Below are 10,000 nucleotides of genomic sequence, written 5' to 3' on the forward strand. Positions count from 1 at the left end.
ATATCGGAACATTTAGATTATCGTTTCCGCTTTCCGCGCTTTGATGGTGAATCAAATGCATGATTTCTGTAAACAAAGAAATACACACCCAAACTAATTACATTAATGGCAATTTAATGCAGCCATCTCCTAAAAATCAAAGTAAAATGTAAATAAATCTAGCGTTTAATTGGAATTTAAATATACGACAGGTGGTACTAGTGAAATGATATTTCATGGGTGCTTTAATTTCTATTGCGCATTACCTGGAAGTTAAGATCATAAGCTTTTCTTACAAAAAATTATACGCGTAACATATATCTGCGTTTAATGATTACGGTACGATTTTTGTCTCCCGCAATCAAGAAACCTATATACGTATGTCGTTATGAATATATTTCAGTTACAAGCACATGGCTTGAAATTGCAGCTATACCGGTAATTCAAAATCTGTCACCAACTTCAAGTACTGTATTAAACGTTGAACATACGAAGTGAACATGTTGTTTATAAAACATGCTGAAAATCATGTAATAATCTGCACATGTATCAATCGATTTCGTGTATTATACAGTGTTGTGTTTCCGGACTTTATCCGGTGTCAGTATTTTTTGGTTTCGTGTGTTGTCCGGTGCCCGTGAAATCAATATACGATCCTTCTAAAACGCAAATACTCACGTTTTTGAAGTTGCCAGTAATTTCCTACAATTTCATTATAATTCTGAATGATTATAACAACAATGTAAAGTAGAAGTATTTTATGTTTTTTCTCTCCAGTTACAAAAAAGCAAGTATTTTAAACTATTTCATGACTATGAGGTTGGTATTGTTCATTAGTTTTCGTTCATTTTGATAAAATGTTTTATTTACATAACGTATTTTGAAGTAAACCATTAGCTGAAATACCATAATGTTCCGTGAGCAATAGTATTTGGCATTTAAACGCGGTTTTGTGGCCAATTTTGCATCCAATACTAGGCGCATCCTGCATTTTACCTTGTTTATTTCCCGATATGATCCGTTGCCGTTTCGCGTATTGTCCGGAATAGTACAAACGTTTCCAGTACTATCTGTATTGGTTAGGCACCGTGATATACGGCAACAAATTTGTATGACAATGGGTAAGATTCGTGGGGACAATATAGCTTTTAACATGTATATTGATTTTCATGTAAAGTACATTGATACACAGAATAAGTCTCTTATAATTCATTGTATGAATGGCTAATGTTTTATATTATTGTTTTATATGTGCAAAATTGTGAAAATTGTAAATATTGGATGAGACTATAATTATAAACCTATATATATTTCAAATTGATTTTTTTAAACACGTGTGCACCGGAATATGTGAATAACATATTGTACATATCCAAACAAAGCAGTTGCGCAGACAATTTTAAATGCCATGAACAACACATTTCAAAGATGTGAAAGACCAAAACAAACGAACGTACAACATAATGACCTGATGCAGTTATTCTCAAAGAAAATCATACCTGTGCGAAAACCGTCGCCCATATTAGCCTGTGCACAGGCTAAACAGGGACGACGCTTTCTGCTCGGACTTCAGTTTCGTTAAAGAGAAAAAACAAACAAAGTTAAACCACCGGAAAGTATCGTCGCGGAAATTTGCATAAATAAAGGATTAAGCTTTATCCTTTCATCACTTTCAGATGTTTACCCGGCTTGGTGGTCATATCCTATGTATGTTTACTTATATTCCGTATCCCAATGTTTTCGCACATACGGAACACGGAAACGGATTGATAGACAGAGAAAAAGGTTAGCAAATATGTACACCAAGCTCATTGATCATGTCTTCTGAAGGTTTTCAGTTATTATGGTATTATATTGGAACTTTTTTAAAGTTATACACATAAAACAAAACTTCACCTGCAGGAAAATAAAACGTCTATGCGACCCTTTATCTATGACTAGGAGCTAATTGCCAAACAGTGAGACACAACATAAATGCACTTCATACAATCACACACCTACGTAACAAACACAGAAACAGGAACAAAACTTGGGCAGCTGCCATGGGACGGTCAATTTAATAGCTCTTGAGTTTTTTTTTTAAAGATTTTAAGGGGCCTAACACCTCACACAATGCCAAAAATAAGTTTTTAAACATAAAAATGTACATACAAATTCAAATAAAAGCGCTGCATCAGAACATTCAGTAAAATTAAAGTATCATATAACTACTAAATGGTTATATGCAGACCAGAGCACTAGAACCTTACTTTTATGAGGAATGATGGAAAACAAAAACAAGTTTCAACTACCTCTCCTCTTAATGTATTAAACGGCATGTCGGCTTTTTTTTAAAAGCTTAAGAGATATATTATCATACATTTTTAACAATAAGATCATCGTCATGCAATTCAGTGAGAAGCTGCAATGAGGTTCTAAAATGCCAACTGCTAAGTTGTCTATCATAAAATGCATAAGCCCATCAAATAGGACACGTTAAAAAGTTTCAAATACGTAACATTGTTTCAAATACCCACACTATTTACAGTCAATAAAAATAAAAATAGTATAATTAAACATAAACCGAGATTATAATCTCAAATGCATAGAAGCCACTAACATTTTCTTTAAAAGATGTGTACGTGTCAGTAATAGTTAAAAACTATTCAGTGACGTAATCCGCGCTAAACTGTATATCTGATGACTTCATCATTTTGAACATGATGCACTTTAAAGCAAAATGAACCAATAAAAAGGTTGTAAAATTATGCTTTAAGTCAGTCATTAAATATTTGTTGTAATATTTAATTTATTTAATAAATATCTCGGTTTTATATGAATGGGATTATACAATGTGTTAATCGTGATAATTATGTTATCATAAATATGAATTTAAGTCATGGAAATAGTCTTTTTGCAATCGCGCACGGCTCGTTGTAGTTGACTTAGTTCTGTCAAACAGTCTTCAGTGCTTTGTGAAAATTTGCAGGATTTCATCATATGATAATTATATAATTTTGTTGTTTGTTTTTCGGGTTTTAAGTACGGACATACAGAAAGATGGGTGAACATACAATGATATTAAAAGATTAACACTAACAACTTGTATATATTAGGCCATTATCAAACCACCAATATGTAAGATGTAGCGGACGGCTGAACAACATACGGACGAACAGAAGAATAGTTTGACATACATATTTACTGAAAAACTACAGCTAAATATGTCAATCAATTTTCATGATAATATCATATGTATTTTAATCACTACTGTTTATAGCTTTTTTGTATTTAAGAAACAGCGACCTGATCTTCGATCTTTGGTAAAAAGTAAATATCGCGTCTAATTAGCATTTTGCCCTACACCAAGTATTTTCGGGATCAAGTTGTGCGAAAAGTATAGCTGACGACCGGACAAACTGACGGATTAAAATATGATCAGGCAGACATGAAGGTAAGAGGTATACTGATGGCTCCACGTTCCCCAAGTGAAAATGAAAATTCGCGTAATGAAACTGACTGAAACATGTTGCTTGTTGTCGTTGCTATTGTTTTTCAACACCATAATCGACATGACTACACGCATGAATTATTTTTATATTTGTCATTTAATTATCTAAGCAATCATTGTTGAATTCAATTTAAATTGCCCCAATTGTCTTTGATAACAAAGGATACAATCAAAATGATCAATTACAGGCAAGTCAGCTTTTTAATTGTTCACAAATACACAGCGTACCGTTGGGCCAATATGTAATGGGTACACCAAGGACAGAATTTCATGACACCCAACACACCAATATCGCCTAACCAAGCCATTTTGTCCTCGATATTAGACAGATTAAATTCAATGGACAATAAATAGTCACAACTGGATAAATTCAATCATGTGTTTCGGTAATAACTTCGAGAGTAAACAAACTGGACAAGAGGATTAACGATATTGAGGTAAAAATCAAGAACATTGAAAAGTCATGTGATTTCAGTGGCGCCGCTATTGGTGACATTACAAAACAACAACAGCAGTTGGACTTGATCTTGAAGAAATTCAACGAATTGAAAACATCAGAAGAGGGTCATAAATCCAAAGAATAACGACTTCAAGCAGAAATAACAGACATTAAATGTAGAAGAATGCGGGACAATTTACTATTCTTCCGCATTATCCGCATTCCCGAAAAAAGGGGAGAAAACTGTGAAAACACTATCTTGGAATTTATCGAAAATAAACTAAAGCTAAAAAATAAAGACAAAAAATATAAAAATCCAAAAGGCCCATAGGATCGGCACATATCGACCCGAAAAAGTGAGCCAATCGTCGTCAAAAATTCGCCTTCTACTCGGACAAATAAAGAGTCCAAAAAAGATTCCAAGGACCTTAAAGGGACCAGCTATGGAGTGGCAGAACAATACTTACCGGAAGTCATGGAAAAAAGAAGAAAACTCGTTCCGATCATGAAAGCGGCATGCGAGGAAGGAAAAGAAGCCTTCATTGTACAACAACAAAACGTTGTATAGTGAATAGGCCAATAGTGGAAGTGCTATACACGTCGTGTCATGGAATATTGAGGGATTAACTATCTCAAAACGGAGTGATTTGAAATTCACTTCATTCCTGTGCCAACATGATATCATTTGTCTAACGGAAACATTGACAAACAAGAATTCTATTATTAACCTCAATGGTTATAGTAGACCAATACACTCATAAAGACGCTACTAACATCGCAGAGCGAAACGTTCCAGCGGCGGGATTATAATATACATAAAAGACACTACGAAAAGGAGTTTCAGTAGTAAGAAATGATTTAGATTGTATAGTATGGCTTAAACTAGATAAAACGTATTTTAAAAATGATTCCGATATATATTTAGGAGTTATATATATTCCACCAGAAAATTCAGCTGTTCATGATATGTATGAGGAAGATATATTCTAAAAAATAGAATCAGATGTTACCCTTTTCAATAATAGAGGCAAAGTATTTATTACTGGCGATGCTATGGTCGAATGGTACTTAATTGGGCCACTTTTTACCACCGTATAGGGGACTTACGAACTGTTATAAGGGCTGGGAAGAGCTGGAAAATCTCTGCAGCAAACATTGCGTCCTGCTTACCTCACTAATGCAGATCGAATGTGCTCTTCCCACGAGAAACCGCGGGAAAACGCGCCGTAGCCAAAAGTAGAATTTACTGCCCACAAGAAACTCGTCCAGGCTGGTTCCCACTTCCCAGAGCCTGGTCCCCGATGCTGAAAAAGCGAATGCTACACCCCCACTTTATCTTGTAAGGCGGTAATATACTTTCAAACAAAAAATGAGTAAAACATAATTATTTAAAACTAATATACAAAACATATGTGCACAGTCTGGTGGACCGCCTCCTGGATAATCTCATCATCATGAAGTACATGCAATATATCCCCAAATGTAATTAATCATGTGATCATGTCCACCATTACTATTTCAACACCGCCTCATTCTCCACATGAAGTACATGTGGGATTCCTCCTGCGACCTGTCTCCCTTTCCTAGCCTAGCCCCAGTAGAGCTGCTGGGCATTTTCTGCAGTCTGACGCAAGACATCCATCCAACTGCACCCTCTGATCTTGGCCACCTCCCGCGCCGTCGCTCCGATACATGAGGGCGATGACAACTCCTGGTTGGCTGCCGGGAAGTTTGGAGCATCAGTCTCCAACAGAAGCCGATCTCCATCTATTCGCCTCAAAGCCGTTATACTCTCCACCTGAAAGTCCCTACGAGTCACCATTAAACTATACATGAAGTATGTGCTTGGGAAATACCCCAACCACAAACTGACATCATCCAGCGTGCCGTTGAAGCAATGGAGATAGATCCGCTGCTCAGGAGAAAGTATGCCCTTGCAACTGTAAAACAATTCATAATAGGCGCTCGTGATGTTATCTCTCTGGCCCGGACGACAGTGCAATAGCAGTACCTGATGTGGACAAGTCTTCAACAGGACAAGGGCCTCGTCTAACGTCCTCCGCTGGAGTTCTGGATCTTCTTTGGTGCCGTCTAGCCCGACTTCACCTTAACCTACTACCTCGTACGTAAGTAGCATAGTAGCCAGCCTTTCCACGTCTCCCTCTATCACCTTGCTAGGGTGAATCCCGATGACTGACACCACCCTCCTCTTCCTCAATTTCGAAACCTGGCGCTTCGTGGGGTACGTCGAGGGGTCACACCACACTGCGACCGCGCCGTCCGGCTTTAAGTACTCCTTCGACCTTGACCTCACACGCCGTAAAGCCTCAGCGTAATTAACTGGGCGTACCCCTAGCCTGGAACACAACCGATCTAAATGGAAGTGAGAGTCAACGCTCTCAAACCTGAAAGGTGCCACCGGTGCAAAATGAACTCTCCGCGGTGCTTCCATCACAGCAGGCTTCTCAGTGACCTCATCCACCACCTCCATTTCACTGAGGTTCATACTCTCCTCCGGGCTGCGTCCTGGAAGCCAAGGTCTTCGTGGCGTCGACGTAGACGACTCGATCAGCACCGAATCACCACTTAATGGGAATCAACAGAGTACTGCTGACCCCGTCCTCTTCCTGGATTGGCGTGTCGACAGCAATACTGCCGACCCCTTCTTCCACCTCCAGACCTCTATCAGCAGGGATGCTGCTTACGTCAGCCTCAATCTCGTCCTGGACTCCGATGGCGACATCGCTCCCTCCATCATTATCAATCGTCACTACATCTGGATCAGGCTCAGGCCACTGCTCAGATGAAAATGCATGGAGAAAATCCCCATGTTCGTGCCGCGTCAACAGGCCCATTACCTCCATCATTATCTTGTACTGGAAGATCACTCCCGGCGAGTTTAGAGGCACACTCGTGAAAGTATCAGGTACCGGCAGCTCCAATTCCTCCGCCACTTCGATCGCCACCCGCCTGGTCCACTCAGCACACTTCTCGCCCCATCAGGCGTCCGTTGTTGAGGTAATTGACCAAATCCTCGATAGTTTCCCTCGGGCCCACCAGAGTCATTGCCAAGTAGCGCAACGCAATAACTCGGGCTCGGACTATTCTATCATGGCGATCCTCACTCCCGGGATTATCCTCCCTGGCCAAGGCTGTTGGGTAATGGCACCCAAAGATGTGCCCCTTCTTGTAAAAGAAGTTATCCCGGCACCATGAGATTGGACATCTCCTTAACTTTTGCCCTTTTGTCCAGCTGCCTCCTTCTCTTCACCCTCCTGCCAGCCTACGTTCAGCCGCAGGTTCAGCGCGACTACTACGAGAAGTACTCGCAGAAGTCGGCTTCTCCACCAACCGTGATGCTTGAGCATGCACATGAACCCTTGGCCCTTGGTCTGAGATAGGCGCAGGAACGTCCGCAGGTGTATTGCTTGTAACATGGGATGCCGTCAAAGGCCTGTTGCGAGAAGTACTCACAACGACCAATTTCGGGGAAACCTGCCTTTTCTCCGGGCAATAATTTTTTGCTCATGCCCATGCTCCTTACACCTATGACAAAGCCACTTGTTTTTACACTCACGGCTCCAATGCCCCTTTTCACCACACTTAAAACATCCGCGGTCGATAACGACCTTGATCTCATCCCACAAAATTGGCGAAAATCTCCTCTCCCTCTTTGGTGACTGCAACTCACTCCATTCCTCCTCCTCCTCATTCTTCGAGGTCCGAGAATTACTCGGAACCGTCCATTCCTCCTCATCCTTCGAGGTCCGAGAATTACTCAGAACCTCGTCGGACACATGTCCGCACGCACCTCCGCGACTATCATATCGTTGCCGATCTCTACAGGGTGGTCTTCCTGAAGATGACCTCGCCCATTCTGGAATGGCCGAGATATGCCGCTCTATCCACGCCTCGCCACAACACGCGAGGCCTTCCCTGTAGACAAAGCCCGCTAGATCAGACAACCAATCTTCTAAACTCCTGTGTTGGGCTAAGCCCACTTGCCCAAAAGGGCCTGCCTCTGCTCGTTCTCATGCTCGCCGCATGTCATGAGCGAACGGACCAGCGCTTCCGGGTCCAGGGTCCTCCCCTCCTCCGTCGCCTCCCACACAATCTGAATGCGCTCCCTCATAATTGTAAGTATGAAGATCACCGAACTGTAAATCACCTGAAACAGACAAAAGAACTCGGTTACACACATAAGTAATGCGGCACCAGTTCATATGGACACGCCAAGAGCTCACGCAGCACAACTCCATCAGTAACGCATGTCCCTACAATTATTGAGACAGCGCTCCGGGAGTCCCGCCACGTAAGTAACGTGACGCCTCCATCTCATCATAATGCAAAGTCATGATGTCTGACCGGGCCCCCTCCTTGCATTTTGCACATTTGTATTTGTCAAAACTTAACGACTCGGTCGGAAAAATGTTCACGTATGCGCCGTGAAACCACTCGTCGCAGTAGTCACATGTTATCATGAATCGTCCGTTCCAGGGCTTACGACAATAGCAGAACACCTCTTCTGGATCACCTGTATTTACCCCCCCCCCCCCCCCTGGGTCAACTTTCTACTCCTCGATCCACTTTGGAATTGTGCTGTCTCTACATGGTTTTAACCTGTCATGATTAGTCACGAACACAGAGTTCCCCATCCTGACCCTGTAGATATAAGCGGATATCTTTTTCTCAATCACTCCTGGGCCTTTCCACGGTCCAGTTAACTTTTCGCATTGGCCCTTTAAGGTTGCAGTATCCAGGACATACACTGCATCTCTCTCTTCATACGCCTTGGTCATAATCCGCAAATCATAATGTCTCTTCATTTTTTTGAGAGAGGTCTTCAGTTTAGTTCGGGCCACCTTATGGGCACGACTTATTTCTTGCTCAAGGTTGGTTAGATACTCATCCACTGTCTCACTTTTCTTCCCCTGTACCACTGGGAACATAAGCTTTGCGGGTGTTTTGACCTCCCGACCCAACATCAACTTGTTGGCCGTAAAACCAGTGCTTCGATAAACCGATGCACAAAGGGCTCCTGCTATTTGTGGCAGATGAAGATCCCAATTTTTCTGTTGTTCCGCGATATAGCATCTGACGGCATCCATAAGTGTACGATTATATCGCTCAACTTGCCAATTGAATGCGGGACGATATGGCGTGGTTCTCGTGGTATGTATATCGAGAGCTGTACGAATTGCGGTAAAGACTTTGCTCTCAAAATTTCGACCTTGATCCGCATGAATCTGAAAGGGACATCAAAAACGGGAAAAGAACGCATTTACAGCCGCTCATGCTGTTACCTCCGCCGACTGGGATGGCAATGGTATGCACTCAACCCATTTGGTGAACTGATCCACCATCATTAAGATATGTTCGTTCCCTCTTGGTGTCTTCGGCAACGGGCCCATGAAGTCTATGTGCACTCGCTCTATTGGGACACCCGCCTAAAACTCTGTAAGTGGGCACTTGCCGTACCGATCTGCCTTCTTATTCCTGTTACAAGTTTTACAGGATCTCACAAAATTCTTCACATCTGCCGACAAAGTATGCCAGTGAAATCGCTCTTTCATTCGAGCCTTTGTACGCTCAATACATTGATGAGCCGCCAATTGTATATCATGGTTTAATGATAACGCCTGCTCTCGGAGACTAGCTGGAAGTACCAACTTTTTGTCACTGTCCTCAATTACATACATCTATTCAAATGCCTCTCTGATTATTCAGTATGCTTTAGATGCATTACTTTCCGGATACAAATCCTTTTGTGAAGGTTCTTCTTGAGTCATCATCCATTTCAGAAGTATCTCCAGATCACGATCTTTGTCCTGAGCCACCACCAGATCTTAAATTGAAAACTCCCAACTACTTGGTCCACCTGTATCATCCGCATCCACGCCTAAGATCCCATACTCCTCCCCTGCCATTACTGGTTCAAAATGTTCTTCAATTGCATCCTCCTCCTCCAACAGTACATCTTTAGCCACCTCCTGCAATTCTGGATCGCCTGATGGATTTATTTTGTTAGTTTTGTACCACCCGAAGTCACGCGCAGCGACTCCAATATTTGAAATTTCGGGTCCACTTTCTCC

This window comes from Dreissena polymorpha, chromosome 9 (genome assembly GCF_020536995.1).
Source record: "Dreissena polymorpha isolate Duluth1 chromosome 9, UMN_Dpol_1.0, whole genome shotgun sequence".
NCBI lineage: Eukaryota > Metazoa > Mollusca > Bivalvia > Myida > Dreissenidae > Dreissena > Dreissena polymorpha.